Genomic DNA, 20,881 nt, shown 5'->3' with positions numbered 1-20,881 from the left:
TCAAGGTGTTTACAGACCAATTTCAAATTTACTGCCAAACACTGCAAATCACAAAATGAAAGTGCAATTCTAAGTGTAATAACAAAGCCACAGCTTCTGTCAAGCTACAGGACAGGCCATAGCATTACTACTGCCTTAAGTGCCTGAATCATAGTCCTTGTTAATTACTGATGCACATGTCTGAGGGGTGGGATTGAAGGAAAAACTCACCTCTCGGAATAAATCTGAGATAGTTTAGAACTTAGAGAAGATAAGGCTTTCTCTAAGCTTTCTTAACATCCATAAATACCTGAACAGGGTGCTGAAAAGATTGAGTCAGGCTTTTTCAGTGGTGCCCAGTGCCAAGAGGCAAGAAGCACAAACTGAAACACAGGAAGTAGTATCTTAACATCAGGAAATGCTTTTCTGATGTATGGGTGATTGAGCGCTGGGTGATTGAGAGGTTGTCAAGAAGTTGTGGAGACTCAGCTTACAAAGAAAGGAGGAAAAAAAGGAAACATTCTCAACTTCTACCTGAAGTACTCAAGAAAATCTCCACAGTTTAGCATCCTGCATATGTTATTTGCATTTAACCATTGCAAGCTCACAGGAAAGTCACGGCAAGTATTGCTAGTCACTAACAAATGACTTAAATCTGACTAGGTGAAATGCATAGCAAAAACACAGGGGCTTCCTATCTACTTTTGTTTAACTAGATCCTACATTAACAATTTTGCAATCCAGCAGCTAACGCCAACTGTGGTGACAGAAAGGGTACATGCAGCAGGGAGAGACTAGTGAAGGTTAGCATTCCATTAAATGACACGATTACAGCTTTTAATTAAATACTACCAATCTATGCAGATATTTGACAGCTTGTGAAAAAGCTGAAACGCAGCTGAAAGCACAGAAGAAAAATCCTAGCAGAACTAGTTTGTACTGACTCAAGTATTTGTGCGACCTGGTGTAGGGAACCTGCTTTGGCAGGGGGGTTGGTCTCGATGATCTCTAGAGGTCCCTTCCAACCCCTACAATTCTGTGATTCTGTATTACGCTAAAATTCAGTAGCCTTAAAAGGCCAGGTGCTTCTTCCTTTTCTGCTGCTCTGCTTTGGGCTCCCTGGTGCCATTCTCTCCTTCCCACACACTGTGATGCTTATCCAAGTTGTGTAAGGGCCACTGACTCACCAACAGAAAGCTCCCACTACGTTATTTTTTGGTACGGATGAACTTTGTGCTGGACTGAATCAACATACAGAAATCTGCAAAAACACCACTGCCAGTACAAGGTAGACAGCCGGATGCAAGTGGAGTGAAGAATGTCTTTAATTCAGTGTCAACATCCTTTGGGATCAGCTCACCTCTTTTGTAGATCCACAGCTTGAGTGTACTCAAATCCAGCTCTCTGCTGGCTGGCCCCACACAATTGTGCTGAGTGCAGAACCCAGCCTGTTCCCACAAAATGGGCATCCTGGTGGCCCCCAGGGAGCAGACAGCTATGTTCTGGTATGGAGACAGCTGCAAAACCACTCTTGATTTTTTACAGCACAGAAGTAAGCTTGACTGGGGCGTAGGTCCAAGGACCTTATCTGCATATTGTACACAGCTTTGTTTACATGCCTGCACTTTTCTTAGTACTCCCACAAACGCTGTGGAAATAGCACCAGTCCTACCTGCCCTTGAACAAAAGGAGCAATAGAAGTGAACTGGAACATCTCCTTTCCTCCACAGCCAAGGAACATTCTACCAAGAGTAACAAAGAAAAAAATAATTTGACTGCCTAGCTATGCATCATTAAATTAATTGGACTCTCCTGTGTTCTCAGAACTGCTGCCAGCTACTCTCATCATCTCTCTGTGAAGAGGACTGAAAAACATATGATCATAGAACTTGTTTCTTCTCCCCAGCATCCACACTTTGTTGTACGTATACTTAAATAAGATAGATAAAAACTCTCAAATAAGGAGCTCTTTCTCTCCTTAGCCACTGAAAGACAAAATTCTCAAATTGGCTTTACGGATTTTCTTGGAAGATCAAAATAGTATAGATCTGGATTGAACCCCAAAAGTATACCTTGACTACATAACTCACCGTATACTCTCACTAAAATACTTCTGTTTGTGAAGAAAATGTTTCTGGTTTTATTTGATTTAAACACAAAGTTGTCCTACTGAGTTACTAGCTCAGTAGAAGCTTATTCTGTGGCCTTACTTTCATTATAGCAGTAACTATCAGAGAATAAAGATCATGCCACATATCCACATATAAAAAACACCGAGATGTAATTCTATTAGTTTTTCCTCTCTGTAAGTCATTTATAAGACTTCCAATTTACTTTTTGAAAAATGGTTATTATTAGCCTACTATACTGAGAAAATTGAAACAAAAACTGTATTAAGCAATCAAGTAAAGATTATTTGTGAAGGAAAATATGCATTTACAAGGGATATGAAGAGAATGAGCATGATTTGCCCCAGGTTACTTTTAAAATTAAATTGTCTACCAGGTCCACAACTAAAAAAAGAGTTTAAACCAGGACAAATCTACCAGCATGAGCTGTTTTACTGCCCTTGTGACACTGTTCACAAGAAGGCAAACAAGCACCCAGTGGCTGGCATGACAATGTGCTTCTGAGATCTTTTAGAACACACAGGAAGAAATCCCAGTGTCACTGAGTAACAGAAAATTTTCCATGGACTTCATCTATAGATATCCATTAAATATCATGATCTCTGTTAATAAGCAGAAAATCAAAAATCGCAGGAGATCAATTGTTACTTCTCACCTTTAAATGATGGTAGCACTATCTGACTTTTACCTGTGGCTTCTAATTTTGTGGTAGCTTGAAAACATATTTTAAATTGAAACACATTCTGATATGAACTATTTCTACACATATACACACACATGGGAGGCTACCTTTGTATATGTACACATACAGTGCCCATACGTATACAAACAAATATCAACATACCAATAAGGCTTCCTTGCTAGACCTCGATTGATTACCAAAGCACTACTTATTTTGATCAATCAGTGTTCTTAATCGTAACTCTTTTCTACCGTACTCCATTGTGGGCACACCAAATGATATTTTTCATTAGTCTAAAACAGTCACAGAATCGCAGCACTGTAGGGCACCTCTGGAGACCATTCAGCTCAACCCTCCTGCTAAAGCAGGGTCTCTACAGCAGGTTGCACAGCAAAGCATCCAGACAGCCTTCATTCATTTCCTGACGGCAAAAGAGGAATAATTTTTAACTTGAACTATGTTGCAGTAAATTTCTGTGAGAAAGCTACTTCTAAGTTGCATACATTTGCAAAAAGATCACAACAATAGCTGAGCAAAGCTCTGCTGTGAACTTTCTCTGAAAGCTCTCAGCCAACTCATTTCCAAGCATACAGGCACTGTAATGGTGGACATTAGGAAAATATGTTGCCATAGAGCTGTGCAAACTTCAGCAAATAAACAGAGTGCATTTTTAATTACAAACCGAACTACCTTTTTCTAAAGCAACTCAAAACACAACCAATTCAAATTACTCTTTTGCACTCTGCACCAAACATCCAGTTTGTTGACTTCACAGGAACACGTAGCCGTCATATTCCCCTTTGAGGCTTCCTCAGACCATTTCAGCTGTACTGGGAGAGTTCCACCTTTATAAATAATAAATGAGACTTCACTGTTAAAAGGATCTTACTTGCTTAATTGCTTTACAATGCAATGCATCTATAGATACAAAAGCTGACAACTTCCAGAGCATCACTACACCATATTGTCAAGTACCTGCTTGTGAGAGAGGACCTTCCTGGCTGCTGCCGGATGAGAAAACGCAGCACAAAGCTGAAGCACGCTACAGGCAATGCTGCCTACAGACTCACGGCAGAAAACGCAGTCTCCTACTGATTTCAGTTTCACTTCATGAAGCCTATTTTTGTTTAACTCCTGCTTCACCAAATAAAGCAGATTTCCAGTTGCCACTCTCCCAGTAATACCAGTAAGGTAAAAGATTCAGAGGTTTGAGAGAATTCCTGGAAAAACTGGGAACCTGCTGTTGCTTCAGATAACTGCAGAAGTCTTGTTTCTCCTCAGTCAGCTTCTAAGGACTGAAACAGAAGAAAGGAGCCCACAGTCTGCCTCACCAACCTGGTATGGCTGAGCCAGGGCGATTCCAACCGCCCGCAATAGCACGGCTCCCTGGTTTGCCACCATCTGTGCTGCACACCCGCAGCTTCTCAAGGTGAGGGTGGGTGGGAAAAAGAATGGAGGACGTCAAAGGCACTGAGACATGCACAAGTTTGCTTTGCTAACCAAGTATTTCTGCATCGTGAAATGCCAGCAGAGCAAATCTGACCTCTGCACAGGAGAAACGATTAAGGGAAAGGAGAAACAAGGGGAAACACTGTGTGATTTATTGAGGTGAGGAGGGGAGAAGAGATTTTGAACCAGAGATAGTAAGTCTCATCACTCAACTCTATGTATGTGTGTTTGTGTGTATACATACATATATATAGTTCAGATGTTAATGTTAATTTTCAAGAAAAATAATTACTCAAAATCTGCTTGTTAGATGAAGATAAAAAAGTCTTTCTTGTTTTTCAGAGATGCTCTAAGAGGAAAACATGATGATTATACGATGAGCTGTCGCTCAGCTACAGCCCACTCTGTTCTATTACTGCTCACTACAGCTGCTTTAACATTCAGTCAGCTCAGCTGCCTTTTATATTCATTACATGCAGAAATTCTCAAATGTCCCTTATCACACAAGGCAATCCCTGTCCTCATAGTCCAACCCAATTTGATCTCTTTTTGCTTTGTTGGCATTTAGGATTGATTCGTGAAACAGAATAGGAACCCTGCTTCGATACCATTTGAATTCTTACACCACATACATTTTTCTCTGCCCTTCCTTTTGTCTCTAGAAAACTGAGGTTACATGGTGCAGTGCACTATTTGCATATCAAAAGCAACAGCACTTTATGCAAAAGTGAAATGCAACCAGTTTTCTGCTTTCAGGAAGAGCTTAAGACATGAAAAGCACTTCCTTCCTCTTTAACTCTAAATTCAGGTGTAGCATAGTCCATCACGAGTGGTTAATGTAAACAGCTTATTACTGAAGAAGCACCTCCACTGCCACTGCTACCCAATAGATACTTGCAAAAAACAGAGATTGTTTTCCTTCCTGACAGAACAGTTAAAAACTTCATAGTCCTATATGAAGTAACAAAAATAAGAAAACAATTCAAATGCTCAGAAATCATGAAGAAAGAACTCTAATTTATCTCAAGTGACCTACAACTTGTGTGAATGACGCCAATCCTCCTACTGGGTGTTTCAGTGTCTTTTCTTCAAGCTGGCCACCACAGCCTCTGATGTATCACATTACGTTATTACAGTGAGCAAGATGACTCTGTTCTGATTTGTGACTGGTTTGTGGCATCTTTGCCAACAACCTCCCTGTCTAGAAATGCACCCGGCCAGCCTAGACAGAGCAGCGTGGTGGGGACAGCAGAACGGCTGACAGAATGCCGGCTGCCCAGCACAGCGCCTGGCTGCTACAGGTGCAGACAGCGGGTGGTGCTCGAGCTGCCCTCAGCCCTGCCAAATCCCTCCTCCGTTACTTCCCAACATTAGAAATGGTGAATTCCCCACAAGAACACACTGACCAATTCGGGCAACACCAGTTTCATAAAATATGTAAGCTTCAGGTGGTTTAAAAGAAAAACAGCTAGCAGATGGCTCCTATGGTCCAAGAACCGTGCTACATTACAGCATATTGGATCATATACTCATTAGAATTATACTATCTAACCAAGTTAGTTTATCATTTTTGAGTCACCTAAAACCCTTCTTAAACCCTCACAGATAATCTGAAATTTATCCCCATACATCTTCAGTTACAGTCAGATCATTTACATAAATTACATTGGATCACAAGCAAGAGCCCAGATTTAAAATTAGCCAGTCTCAGCAAAATACCATTTTTCATCTTCCTTGCTTACTAAAAATCTAAAGCACACAATAGAAAGGAATGCTCAGTTCACATCACCAAACAAGTGTGTAAGAGCACACTGATACTGGCACATTAATCCTTTGTCATTTTAGAATCAGTTTTATCACATTCACAGGCATTTCTATGCCAGTGCTCTGCCTCCCATGAAGCTGACAATGATGCCACTACCATGCTTTTTCAAAGAAGTGACAGAAAAGTGCATCCATAAAAGACTGAGATCTCACACGCAGGAATAATAATTGCCACCACAGCACGTAACCTTTAAAGGGTTCAATCCATCTGTGAGGCTACATTCCCCTACTGTATTTTAGTTGAGAAAATGGAGAAATAAAAATACTCCTCCTGATAAAGCATTAGGGAAACTCTGACGCTGAAGTCATACATCTTATGGTGAATAAATAGGTTTCTCCTTAATGATTGCCAAAGCAGATAGGGAATTTCTCATGAAAACTAGAGTCACCTTTCTAGAAGGTCCTACTGCCTTCACTCCCCTAAGACTCCAAGAAGTTCCTACACCCTAACATGCCAAACAAATAAGTAAATCAGGCATTAGAGTACCCAGATTCTCCACAGTTAAGCCTGACTAGACTTGTTCTTTCAGAAACTAGAGCGAGAAAAGTACCCACATTCATTAAGCTAGCCCTTCTCTCTGGCAGCAGGCACCAAACAGGAGTTAGTCATAAAACTTCATGTATCAGTAAGAGAAAAAATGCATACAGAAGATGCACAGCAACTGACACGTGGCAAAGACCAATGCCACCTAAAGTAGCTTAGCCTACCTCTGACAGGTCCCAAGATTTGTAAAATTCAAACAAAACTGCCTGGATACATGAATTAGAGGTGAACTTTTTCATAGCTTCATTTCTCATGGAGCACAGCAAAGAAACCTAAAATCCACATTTCAATCAGGAAGCCTCTTCAGAACAGATCACAAGTCAGCTGTCAAAACTGTCTCCTATGTCTTGCTCCATCCTCAGTTCAGTCCTGCCTTTCCATCTGCCTGCCTGATGTATTCAGTGGTTGTTGTGGGAGCCACTTCCTCTTGTCTGCCCTATTTAACTTGTGTAATTCAATGGAATAAAATCAACTATTTCTGCAATAGCAGGAAGGCACACAGCACACTCTGGAATACCAAATATATCAATTCAATTTATTCAGTGGATACGAATTTTACCCAGAATTCCTCCCTGTGACTGACTGACACTGAAACAGAACAAATAATTCAGTAATCACACCTGCACCCGGAACAGGCTGTCTTGTTCGGGATTGAGGTCATCCAGAGAGGGGTTTGCAGCTGCTGTGCTTTACATAAACACACAGCTTCCCTGGAATTGTGAATGCCTGCTTCTTCCACTCCCACCTCCTTTTTAATATCACTTTCCTATATACTTTGGTCAAATCAGTGTTTCTGTCCCCCACTGCCTCCCATCAGCAGTGTTTTTTCCTAATTTGAGAATGAACTGCATCACAAAAGTGTTTTCTACCATAAGCAAGAGAACCTTACGATTATTTCACTAGGACTCAGATGCAAGATTCTCATGTATTTTAATAGCATAGGAAATAAAAGTTTTAAAACTAACTCTGTTTCTTCAAAAGCCACTAAGGCAGAGTTTTAAAGGAGAAATAACCAACAATTCAGCTGAGAGCACGACACAGATTGTTTACACTTACTCAGTTCCACTCCTTCAGTGGCAAAATCATCCAGGCTTGTGCTCTCGTCTCTGTTTTGCCAGGCTCCTCCCCATGACTGACCCTCATTCTCCTTCAGCCACTGCACTAAAACAAACTGCTTACAACAATGAAGAACAGTTATAGCCATTTCTCATGTGCTAGATGTGCATTTTCTTCACAACATCCCTCGTGCTTCACTTCTACTGCAAGTATTACTCAGTACAGACCTTCTCGACGCTTGCCAAATCACATTCTAAATATTTCCCAAGCTAAACTGGTGAGGCATGAAATTCTGTTTTAACACACCAGATAACCAGCCTTATCTTGATGGATTATTTTTGTTAAATGGCAACTAAAACTTCTGCAGCACAAATAAGTGTTCAGAAGAACCCAAAATAACTTACATATCCATGTATCATTATCATATATCATTACAGACTTAAACTCTCATTTTATGAGCAGTTCTGTACAAGTACACTTACTTTTTAAACTCATGTTCCTGCAACAAAGGTAACCAGCAGCTGTTTCAGTATCAGCCAGCACAGGCATCCCAGCTGAGCCAAACCTCTCACTGCTGCAAGCTGGGAATCCTGCTTCAATAGGCATTCTCTATGAGACCCATTCAAATTTTCATATAACCCAACAGAATAAGCAGGAAGCTCAATAAGAACAGAAATATATAAGCACATTTTAACACATTAAAATAATGCAAGACTTCCATTCTTCTTTAACCAAGTTTCTCTGCATATGTAAAAGAGAACAAACACAAAGCCTTCAATTTCAACTACGCTCTTACAAGCGGCACCAAAAGATGGAAATGTTTCTCTGCCAGTCCAGCTGAACGTTACCTCATCAACTGTTATTAAAAATACTCATTGAAATGAGTGGCAAAATCACCACTGGCTTCAAAAACAAAGAACCCTCTCTGAAGAGAAAAAAAAATATTGAAGGAAGATGGTTGGCTTGCACTTTTCCTATGTGCATCACATCAGCTTTTGCATCGAAGCTGGTAGTGCAAGTAGGAAAGCAAAGCCTACTATTTTATGAACTGATGTAATCGTGCTTAGCACTCCTGCGGGTTTGGCAGCGGAGGGCAATGACAGCACTTCACCTCAGATCACACGCTCGTGTTCTTTTCCCCCTGCTCGTACATCCTGACACGTTAGGAGTCAGCCTGCAGTCCAGTGGGACACAAAGCAACACTTGTCTCAAATCTCTCTTCCCCCACTCCCCTCCTTCTCTCAACTGTTCCAGCTACTGCATGCAAAACCAAAACATAAGAGAGTGGAAAGAGGAGGGAAGGAGAAATCTCAGGAATTGAAAAAAGCATGTCTAAACACTGAGAAGAGGGTCATCAATCTACACACTGTTCAAAGAACTGATGATTTTTAGATGTACTGTAGCAGATATTTATCTGTACATAGAGCTAATCTGGGAAAACTACTGCCCCCTATGCCAAGAGGTGATGCTTCACTGCTCCTCCAGCCCCACAGAGACACATACTGCAGTTAAATTATAGGCTTGGTGCTCTTAGCTTTCTACTCTTCACAGGCCTACATACGTATTTCAACAGGCTCCTACAAAGCTAAGTTTCTTCACTCTTCCACAAATGGAGTACAGTGTTATCATATAGACATGAGCTTCAACAGAAAATATTACAGAGTACATATTTACACATTCACACATGGAAAATACTGCAAATACTGTAAATACATACTGACAAATGTAATCCATTACTGAAACCTGCCAGCATACACAACTTATTTTCTAAGAAGTTCTACTAGGAGGTTTCTTGAATCTGTCCTGCTGTATAGCGCACAAACATAACTGTGCATTGGTTGTACCAAAGCTCATCTAAAAAAATCCACCATCAAACCAGCTATACTATCAGCCAGTTTCCCCACATCCACTTCTTCCCTCCCACATCTATTTTGGAACTACTGGGAAATTAAGAGAATCTATAAGTATGGTGGAATCTGCCATTTCTAGATTTTTTGTCGCCTTCTTCACTAGATCAGATCTTTTGCAAGGTTTAAGACATTGTGGAGTACCTAACACAACAAAAGCAACTTGACACAGCCTGAAGAAGATTAGACATCTTGCTACATACTTACCTTTTGTTCTTCATCTGAAATATCTTCAGGCAGTTAGATACATCTTCAGTAAATTGCAGACAATAAGAAAAAGTTGAAACTGAAGAGCTGTATTTGCCAGTTCTCCTTTCCATTAATAAGAAAGGGCACAAAACCGTCCCCTACACCTGCTAGCATTTGTGAGTAGCTTATAAAGTTACATGCAAATAAACAAGCATACATTTTACTAATTAGAAATCAAATACATATATAAATAGCAAGAACAGATGTGTTTTTATGGACAGAAAGAAAATGTTACATATCTGTTAAAATGTATACATATGCATATGCATATAATCCATATGTAACAGGTATCAATATTTTATCTAAATGCCAATTTATTTCCTATGTATTTATAGATAATATTACTACACACAGATTTATCTATAAATAAAAACCTTTACGTAACATTGCTAACATTACTGGGTTACTTTTTTTCCACTTGGGATAAGCTGTCAATTCAAAATAGAGAACTTGATACACACCAGTTATTAACTCTCCTATAAAGCATGCAGTTTAGAGCCCAAAGGATTTTTTTTCAGTATTCTCCTTACTAGCAGAGCTGACAGACATCTGACAAAGCAGAAAAGTAGGATTTCATTTATGCTTGTTCCATTCAGCTCCAACTGTTTTTTTTTTTTTAAACCAAAAGAAAAAGGAAAAAGTTGCCAATGTTTTAGAATAGGAAGTCAGAAACCCGTTTGTAACAAATGGGCCCTGTTTTATTAATTACCACTAAAAATTCAGATGTATTTATTTACAAAACAAACAAAGGACAAATTATCTTAAGTAGCAATTCTTACTGACTTTCCCACCCCCCCAGTACCACAGTTGCTGCAGAACCAGTAAGAAATAATTTCTCTTAGGCCAGTCTGTATTATCTATCATGTTGTTTTCCCCTGAGATCATCAATTCTCCCATAATGGCAGGAAGAAATGTAGTTACATATAACAGAAGACATGCATTTCTTTCTAGTTTTGTCACATGTATTAAGCAACACAAGATGAAATACTTAAAAAAATATTTTAACATAACGTTATTTCATTTTATTTCCAAAGACTTCTGGCACCACTAACTCTCATCCCTTTATTTAACCTGCAAGACCCTAAAATTATTAAGATATACATCTGTTTGTAAGACAAAGAGACGAAGCAAACTATGACAAGTGGAAATGACAAAAGGCAAAAGGTTTTTTGGTTTTGGTTTTTAAACACAAAGTCACATCTTCTCCAACACTTAATATTCGTACAGACAAATCTGCCACTTGTCCCTCTGGCAACATGGAACAAGATAACACTCCACCAGGGATCCTGAACTTGAGCCCATACAGACTTGTTCTTCTTGCCAGCCACACTCAAAACCTGCGTAATCACCAGCAGGTGAACCAGTTACACCCAGTAGCACTTTGCAAGTGCCTAAGACTGAACCACTGAAATCTTGCAAATAACATGCTGCAACATGTCAAAATGCAGTCAGCCAGTGCACTGACAGACCAAGCAATGAAAATTGCTGCGCAGAGGCCACATTAGAAAACAAAGAGATCTCTAAAAACTGGCAAAGGTACAGAGCAAAGTGAGTCAAAAACAAAGAAGATACAACAGAAGTGTGATTTATACAAAATCATCTTTTCAACACAACTGCTCCAAGTGGAAATCTATCAGAAGGTAAGTTGAATGGCAGGTACTAGCTTTAGAGATGAGCACTGAAAGAAAGATTTCATTTTGTTCATCCTTTTTGCCTGAAATGCACAGCACAAGCAAGGCAGCCACAGTCTGATGAATAGCGAGTTGTTTAGAAATAAATTTCAGGTGCTTGTGAAGGGCTCAAAATGAAATGTTTCTGTAAAAACATTGCATCATAGACTGGCTGAGACTGAAGTCCCCTCTGGGTCCACCCAGGTCCATCCCTGCTTAAGCAGGACACCCTGACAGCTTTGGAAGTCCCCCAACTTCACAACCTGTGCTCCATCACCCGCACAGTACAAAAGCTCTTGGCAACAGTCAGATGGAACCTCTGGTTGCACTGTCACTTCCTAGGCACTATTGTTTTTAAAGAATTCTCTCACACCTCAAGCTTTAAATATCACAGACATCCGACAGGCATGAAACAGTGTAAGAAGTGTTAGCAAAGGGTAAGGATTGCTATAAAATCTTAAGGAAGTGAATGAGAACAGCCAACACTAAACCTCAGCCAAACAAGAATTCAAAGCCTAAAAAGCCATAAATCAAACAGAAGCTGACAAGCTTCGAAGACAGAAGTGCCCCTCTGCAAGGAAACACTGGTCCAAGACTGGATGTGCGGGTGACCTCCAGTGATCTGTGATGCTGCAGCTCCATTGCTGCCTCGCACATCGATGCAGCTGTCAGCTCACATCCTTAAGGTTTGCTGTCCTACTGGAACCGGCCCCAAGAAGATGACTGATGTTCTCCACATGCTGCCTGCTGCAGGGCAGTCCCATCCCCACCCTATATTTTTAGTTAGATTCTCTAGAAGCTACTGCAGTAGAAATTGAATATGGGAAGAAATGTGAGTCTTACATTGCCATTTAGGATCGTCCTAACAGAAAAGCAAACTCAGCACGTAGGGCAGACAGGATGCAAGGATCCCCATCTTATGCAAATGGATTTACCACCCATGTGCAAATTTCTGCTGTGGCACATACATGGTACATCTGATCTGAACACATGCTGTCAGAACATCTAGGATTTCTGCGCATCTGTAGCTCTGGAGGAACCGTGACTCCAACTGAATGTCCTATGGCCCGATTAGAGCTGCTACGGGAATTCCCAGGCAGCCATCCAAAGGCCTCACAAAGCATCCAGACAAGATTTCCAAAGAGGGACGGGAGGGGAGGGGCAGGGAATCTACAGACAGCTCCCAGACACATGAACCCATCACAGAGACTGATCACTGAAACAGGACAGAAAGCAAGGAAGCCCTTTTTAGGTAAAAAGTCTCCTGCTTACTTGTACACAAGGAGAAGAAAATACTGTCTTTGTGCAGGAACTTCAAAACCATTGGAGCACGTATAACAAAAATTGATAAATTATAATGTTGCCTGTATTGGGCAATTTAAAATTGGGAAATTTAAACGACTTTCGGTGTCGTTTTATACCAATGAACAGAAAATTAAATGGCTTTTCCTGCATAGTTTCATTTGCAAAAATAAACGAAGTAAGGCACTCAGTATACACTTGATCCTTCACAAATTCTCACACTAGACAATTTTTTTCTATTGCTGAAGATATTAACCAATACTTTCCAAAATACTGAGCTTCTTGTTCAGATTATCTCAGGGCTTTTTCTTCCCCGCCTTACTTCAGATGTCACTTCACATGATTAAGAAATGTTCTTATAAGTAAAGCAATCATATTTCACGTGGAATTTCTTGTACAGGTGAGTTTTAGGGTTTTGTATACACGTGCACAATATAGGCTTTACAATACCATTAATGTCATAGTAATAACGATAACTCTGTAATTCTGTCACACCTGAGACATCGGAAACAAAGTATACATCTGACTCCAGGACTCATTTACAGGTGGATAAAATAAGATATACCACATTAGGTAAGCAGACACCAAACCACCAACTCTCACTGTTATAAGCCCAGGCAGAACAAGGATCGTATCTTATGAACAAGCAAAGTTTGGGAGAATTTTAAGTAAACCATACTCTGCTTGGGACTAGAAAGAATGCATACATAATGATTTTTATTCCATTATGAAGCCTCGCATTTGACTCAGTCATTGGAAGCATATCTGTAAGAACAGAGATAAAGCAGAAGACTGGAGATGTGAATCAGTCACACAGTGTGGCACAGCAGACAAATAGCTCCACGTTCCTATTGCTGCTGTTCTGACTGTGAGGATTATTAAGCATTCTTTCTTCAAAAATAAAATATTTTTATGGGTTTTTTAATTTCCACTACTGGAAAAGATTCTTAAACGCAGATCAACGCAAACCATAAACAGGATGAAGCTGCCAAAAAACAAATTGAAAAAAAATCAGAAAAATCTCCAGTGACTGTTCTCCTGATGTCACATAGCTGGAATAAGTTATAACCATACACTTGTATACAAATTAGAGCTCAACCAGATTAATGTAAAGAACAGACTAACATGCTACTAGCCAGTGGAATATGGCTAACAGAACTTCAGTATACTTGGGAGTTTAAGAGTATCTGGCTTTGAACTTCCACTGCACAAAAGTAATAAAATTTTTAGAAGGCCTGAATACAAAGCATTTAATCATTTAAAAAGCAATTTTATTTTTCAGCAATTTATTTGGGATCAGAATGTATTATTCAAGATAAATTGTTAAGTTAGCGTTCTGTATTAGAATACTTAAAAAAAAAAAAAAAAATCAAGTACAGTTAGTCACATTCATCCTTGCTATATCCCTGCTGAGGTAACCAAGACTTCATTATGGATAAATACGGTTCAATAGGCTCAGCTGTTATTATTTATTTTAGAAATAAGCTAAATGTAAGCTTCAATCCTGACATTTTACCTGAGCTCTTACAAGTTTCCACCAGAGAAAATAAGTGAAGTGGCTTTTTTGTTGGTTGGCTTTTGTTTCTACAGTCTATCTATGCAGTTTAACAGTCTAACGGCTTTATGTTAATTTAGCATTTCAGTTTGCTTTCCTAATATATAAAGGTTATATGATTTCCAAATATGAAAGAAAAGAGAACTGTCTGGCATCTTACTGAATGTACTTATTTGCTCCCAGATTAATACAGATAGCAAATACTTAATAAGATAGATATTCATAGTCTGAAAAGGCCAGAACTCCATTTGTCATCTTGTCCCCCACAGACTATTCCAAATGCACAGACAGTTGGAGCCAAGCAGAACAGCTTGCAGACTCAGAATCTACATGAGCAGTGCTCCTCTGACCTTGCACAAACATGCTGGACCCACCTGAGGGCTGTAAACACTCACATCAGAAAAAAAAACACTGCATGGTTAAGATGAAGCTATTGCTACACAAATGTATACACAAGAAAACACACATAACAGGTAATGCTGAACAATTAAGTAAAGAATAGGCACACAAAAAATTAGAATGGAACTTCCCCTCAAGCCTGCATTTCCTTCTTCCTGTTGGCTTTGCATACCACATGAAGACATCACAAAAGAGAATGGAGTTTCATCCAAAAGGATATTGAAACTCTTCAGTCAGAGCACGCTAAGTTGAGCAGACGGACTGTAAACACATCAAATTTTGTATGGAAGAGCCTTGCCAGAGTAGGGTTTACAGAGACAATCTCAACCGAACCCTAAACTCTTTTTAAAACCAGATAATTTTATACATACAAACATAATACATCTCTACATTTTTAATGTTTATTTCTCAAATTCCCTTTCTAGATGTCTTAGAATCTTTAGATTACTTACATTCTCTATAAAACAATGTTTAGCTATTGCAACACATTTAAAGAAATAGTATAACCCAGGCAAGGGTCAAAAGATCAAGTCTGATTCAATGACATTAGCAGCATGTGAAGGTATTCCATGGATCACAATAGCCATCATCTTCTGTATTCTGTTTCCTAGTGTACTGGAATTTTCCCCACTTACTGATCTGTGCACTACGCCAGCAGACAGATGGTAGGTAGCAAGGTGCAAAATACGTAATGGCCATAGATCAGCTGCATGATAGGGAACTTGCATATTTTTCCACTGTAATCAAATTTATGTCAAGATTTAGTAACAGCTACTCAAATTACCATAGAACCACAAGTTCTGATGAAAAACAAACATATGTACAAGTATGCACATATAAGACTAATATGTATGCATGTATACACATACACACACACACACAGACACACACACACACACTTTCCTTCAATCTTCTTCAATTATAGCCATAATTGGCAACCTTGCAAAAGGAAGGAGGAAACAAATCTGTGGTCGCATATTTATAACATACTAGGCAAAATGAAGAAAAAAAAAAAAGGAGGGTCAAAAATAACCAGGGAAGTGCAAAATAAAAGCCATTCATCCTACTGGAGTCTTACAGTGCTTGTAGGTTTCTACACAGATGGACAGTTACTTAAGATCTGTAACATGTACAAAGTCATACCATAAAACTTTCTCTGACAATTTTTTTCCAGGTTCCCCTCCCCTTCTTTCTCTGTATTCTTGCAACAACTGACTAGTTTGTTACTTTTCGGACATGCAAAAATATAATATTTCATTCTAATTAAATTCATTCAGAAAATTCCAGATTTTAAGAAAATTATTAACAGAAGACAACTATGAAGGAAGAAAAATAAACAAGGCATTTTTACAAAGCCAGAATTGTAACCAATTAAATCTGTGCTAACTATACCACCACTATAAAAATTATTATTTTTCCTCCTATTGATTTCAAATAATATTTAGGCTATCCGCAGAAATGGTTCAGAGGACAGCAGATGCACTGATAACCTAGCTCCTGCATAACACAAGCTAAAGAAGTTCACCTCTGCATTAAGCCCATGACTTTCAATTGAACTACATCATTTATTTCAGAAAGATAATCAGCACTGATGGAAAACCCATCAGATATCAGACAGTTTAGTGGACCTGTCAGTGGAAATCCAGGGGAACTGTCTTCCAGTTTGCTTTATCTAGCTCCAGCTTGCAAGTCATGGCCCTCACCATAAAGTCCTCTGCTAGACTTATAGCTCTGGAAATTAGAGATTGTAATTACATGCCTTATCCTTCTTTTCCATAAAATAAACAGATGGTTTTGAGCTTTGGAAAGGTTGTCCTGTAAAAGCAGATTACAGAACCTTATTTCTCCTCTTATCTCACTTTTATGCGGATCACTGCTTCTACAGCACTGAAACCCTGCTCTCAAAAATAAAAAAGATTAACTATTAAATTTTAAAGAAATACTTTCATAGCCTGCTAGTCATACCTTGCTGCTGCAAGCAGCTAGGATTATGCATGGCAATACAAAACTTCTGGATACTCACAACAAGGAACCTGGTAGTCATGCCTGACAATTGTTGCCATTTCTTTTTCCTTCTGACATATTCAATGGTAATTTTCACATTAGCAGCAGAAGGTACATCTTGACTGTTTTAACCAAAATGTCATAACGTAAAAACTAGATACTATGCCTGATAATCCACAATCAGGCATAGTATCTAGTTTTTACGTTATGACATTTTGTCCATCAGGAAGTAACTGATCCATTTGATGGGAAGTCACAATGTCTTTTCCAATCATAGAAGATCAGCTGAGGCAGATGGGCAAACATTTCAGTTACAAACACAGAACTATCCAAACTGAGTAATATTGTTCACCATATCTGCATGGTTCTTAGAGAGCCTGGAGCTTCTACGAAAACCTTCCAAGATGTGTGCACATTGCTAAGCCCAACAGCACAGTACTACCTGCTGCCTGCTGCACATAACTGGCTTCTATTTCAAAATGTCACTGAGTCAACAGCAAGACTATTATTTTTACAGCTGGTTAAGATACATAATAAGAGCATTAAATAAAAACAGTTATAGAAAGTATTCTTGGATCTAATTACTGGTAAAGAACTATGTTTTAATTAAATGGAAGGATACATAACAACAAGCCTATAATAACAGACTTCTAGTAGATGATGAAAGCTGTGAAACAAAACCAATGGAATCAAGTGCTAACTTGTGTTCAAAACAGAGAAAAAAAGAGGGGAATAGTAAACTGGGAAAGAGAACAACTGAGGTTCTGTAAAAGCATTCAGGTAGTGGATACTGAGAGGAAATGAAAACTCACTGGTTTTAAGGAGTTGTAAATGTGCGAAGTGCATGACATGATGCTGAGCTATAGCAGCTGTTTTTGCAAATGTCAGACAAATATTTCACTAACTGGAAAAAAGCAAAACGATAACCTATCATCAACACCACATATGCCATGAAAAAGTATCAAATTTGGATATAAAGCATAAATATTTCCCACTGCATTCACAATTGCTGAAAAGTTTTGCACAGCCTTGCTTTGAATTTATTTAAAGAAACCAAAGAATAAATCTGGCAAATGCTAAGTACAAAATATCATATGCATCAATTAAGTTAGTCAGAATTAGTTTTTCACTTCCTCCAGAGATCCTCTTAAAAAAAAAAGTCTGGTATTTAAAAGCATATATGATAACATATAATATATAAATCAGCATATAATGCACAAAAGTGCAGATTGCTTTCAACAAAAACGCACGGAGAAATCAAAAGCTCATGCCAGTAAGAGAATGAGTTTTCTGATTACACCAAGCTTTTTTTTTTTGGCAGATGCTCATTGAAAATATTACCAAAAGATAAGATACAGCCTCACCACCAAAAATGGATGATGACACCAGAAGAACTCTACATAGAGTAGGAACAGCTCAGAACAGCCTTTGTCAAGGGATGGCATTCATTTCAGGAGTAAACATTCTAAGTTAGTGCTCAAGGAACACCTCAGCATGATTCTGTATGGGAGTTAGAGCTATTCCATATTTTTTTTTACCAACACAGAATAACCTTAGCTCTTTAAGTTGGCTCTGCAAAACTGTAAGCTAATGAGTTAGTAATTTTTTTTTCCCCCATGGTAAATTCTTCAGGAGTTTTTTTCCATGCTCTCATCCACACAACAGCACACCATGAAGTCTCTCTGTAAATGGGGCTGAAGTTAGTACCTCTACATGTCTTAGTAAGGAGGTAAGCAGAACATAAAACTGTTCTTTTATGCATTCATAAAAATTTACTTCCAGTAATAATGGAATCATTTACCCAAGAAACTCCAGTAGAACTACAGAAAAACTAATCAGCAAGTTCTGTTTGTTCTGCATTGATTTTAGCCATGCAGAGATCAGTGTAGTCTTTATTTTTCAATCCTCAAAGAATTAACACCATATCATAACATGGAAGGCAGTAGTTTTTCAAAGAAAAGTAGACCAGTGTGGAAACATAAGATGAACTTTCATCATCCACTGTGCTCTGAAACTCAATAAGACTAGTTTTCCTTCTGCTATTGCAGTAACAACAACAAAACTACATGAAAATACTTATCTCGATGTTTAAACTTCAGAACGGATTCTACCAAGGCCCCAGAAAGACCCTAAATTAGAAAGGCATATGTAACACATAACCTGATACGAGGATTGCAGTCACTGAATTTTACAGCCTAGAAGGATTGATACGTTCACTGATGCGGCATGTAGCTAACAGTTAAATGGGTAATAGTATGGTTTTCTGACCTTGAAGTCAAAATGACAGCAATCAAAGCCCATTCTGTTCTTGTTGCTAGAGCTCTGTTATAGCTGACATGCATCCTCACATCCCACAGAATTAACCTAGTATGCCCACTAATTTCTGCAGAGAAGATAGTCAATGATTCCACCTCCTGGCTACTTCCACAAAGAATCTGAGAGCTCATTATAAGAGATGCTTCAACATCAGAGGCAAAAGTCTTTCTATGACTGCAACATTGTGTAAACTTGAATCTGGTCATGAAATAAAGGCTTCGGCATCCAGAGGACATAAGACAGCACAGCTCTAAAAATTTCCTGGCTTTCAAACATTTGCAAATGACAAGTACACAAGAATTTCACTCACTCAAAAAGCTGGTGCTGTTTATACACCTGATAGGGTGCCCCTATCACAGCCAAACTGACTACTGTATACATTACTGCTATATAGCCTGGAGGAAAGCCTGTGTTTTAAGATTCCAAATTAAGTTTAATGATCATCACACAAAGAAAGGTTGTTAGAATTCTTTTCCTTTGAGTGAGAAATTGACCATATGTTAAATACTCCACAAATATATCAATGATCACAAGGAAAAAAAATGGGGCCTTCATAGCTCTGGTAACACTTGAATAAATAATAAGGTCCCCAGTGAAGAATAAGCGTCCCTAAGAGCAACAAGGTTGTGTAAATACACATCTAGGGTGGAGGAGAGGGAATTAACAAGGAGATTTCCAGCCATTCAGGCATCCAAACTGATCTGTTGTTCAAAACCTTAGAAATACAGGACTAGTTATTTCATCCTAAACGGAGGCCTTTTATAGACTCAGCTTCAGGAAGCAAACATATCAAAAGCTGTTTGACCTTGACGTTCCAGAAAACAACGCACCATGCTACAGCCATGCTCTTTGCCACGTTGAGAGGGTGTTGGATTTTTTTCTGCTTTTTCACTTAGAATTACTCACTATCAAAACAGATGTTTCAAGCTTTAAGATCTAAGAAATACCTTCTAAAATTAACACTAAAATAGCTAGAAAAACAAACAAAAAGTTGTTTCCTTGGTAAACAAGGAACATATTAAAGAATCATAGAATATTTGGCCAGTCAGAAGTGTAAAATACTAGTGGAAGATAAGCCAGCATGCTAAGCTGTCAACAAATGGTCCTAAAAGCCTCCTGGCCTTTGCTCAATCCATCAAATTGCAGAGAAGACAGATAATCTTCCTGAGATACAGAAAACAAGAAAGAGGGGAACAAAGTGTCAAATTACATGATATGTATATATATATTATGCTATATATATAAAATTATTTCTACAAAACCCCCCATCCAGTTAGTGGAAAGAGAAACAAATAGAAAAACTTTGAAACGCAGCTACTACTAAATGAAGAGAATAAAATAAATTAAGAGCTTCTGCCATAATAGAAATGTTTTACTAGGCAGTAAGTTGCTGAATTCTTTTCCCTGCTGAAGGACTGCATTTCTAACTTTCTAAAGCCCAATATTTTTGCTCTTGTATTAAGCTCATCTTCCACTGCTTACAGCTGTAGCTCAGCTTTTGGACAGTGACAATAGCAGGTGCAGATCCAGCAGTGAAAAGCTGTGTTTTTCCAACATCTCCTAAGCAAAAGCAAACTTTATTATCAGGCAGCAATAACACTGTGGGAGCAGAATCTCTCTCCCTGCTCTCTCTCTTCAGGAACAGCAATTTCGAGAGTATTGCATCAATAGTTATTTGCTTCAATATTTGAAAACAAACAAACAAACAAACAAAAACAGCTCAGCTCATCAATCAAAAACATTCCCAGACTCCCTCAGCAAAACCACCCCCAGGCACTAGGCAAAACATATATATGTACCAAGAAAAAAAAAATCT

General features: G+C 38.7%; 1 protein-coding gene across 15 annotated transcripts in view; it reads right to left on the bottom strand.

Moving 5' to 3' along the window:
• Window positions 1-20,881, bottom strand: part of OTUD7A (OTU deubiquitinase 7A) — a 131,739-nt gene that overhangs the window by 63,356 nt on the left and 47,502 nt on the right. The window contains exon 1 of one of the 15 annotated variants that reach the window (XM_085234231.1): window positions 7,664-8,103. The exons of 13 other annotated variants lie outside the window; for them this stretch is intronic. The gene's annotated coding sequence lies outside the window, so the exon portion shown is untranslated. Of the gene's footprint in view, window positions 1-3,765; window positions 3,900-7,663; window positions 8,104-20,881 lie in introns of those variants that run through there. One more of the 15 variants, XM_085234225.1, reaches the window with a different exon arrangement.

Source organism: Meleagris gallopavo, chromosome 12, assembly GCF_905368555.1.
Source record: "Meleagris gallopavo chromosome 12, MGAL_WU_HG_1.1, whole genome shotgun sequence".
Lineage (NCBI taxonomy): Eukaryota > Metazoa > Chordata > Aves > Galliformes > Phasianidae > Meleagris > Meleagris gallopavo.
Note: the sequence above shows the minus strand (reverse complement) of the source record. Positions and strands in the feature narration are given on the sequence as shown.